We start from the raw sequence: 630 nt of genomic DNA on the forward strand, positions 1-630 counted from the left end.
TTTATTATTTTCAACTGGTGTAACAAGAGGTACTATATACAATATAATTGACGCCAAAACTTTCTAAATAATTTGATATTTCAGACAATATAGTCATAGTATACGGAAACAGTATGACGTAATTATCACCATATTAAACAAGGCATAATCATACCTACAAATAACGGAAGGATTTTCTATAAAAATACTGCATATCCAGTCCAGCAAGATCCTGGTGCGGAAAATGGACGACATCTCCAACCTCCGTTTGCTTTACTTTTACCCATTTAGGATTCAAATTGCCTTGAAACTGTGAATTCCATATATACATGTACATTAAACCGTATTCGTTTAAAATGTTTTGTATAAAACCTAAAACTGTCAGGTTAATTAAGTGATTATCTATATGGTATGTAATCAGTATCAGCGTAACTGGAAGGTCAAAGGTTATTAGCAAGCTTTATACATTTACCAAAACTTGTCAATTCTTTAGGGCTATTTGTATAAAACAATTCCTCTCATTTGTACACACTTGGATTTGTTACAAAATAACTTCTGGAGAATGTATTTCTTAAATTTGCTAAACAAGGCCACACTAATACAAAAAGGAACTCGTCTTCAATATCATTCATGTTACCTATATGACAAACT

Source organism: Pecten maximus, unplaced genomic scaffold, assembly GCF_902652985.1.
Source record: "Pecten maximus unplaced genomic scaffold, xPecMax1.1, whole genome shotgun sequence".
NCBI classification, from domain to species: domain Eukaryota; kingdom Metazoa; phylum Mollusca; class Bivalvia; order Pectinida; family Pectinidae; genus Pecten; species Pecten maximus.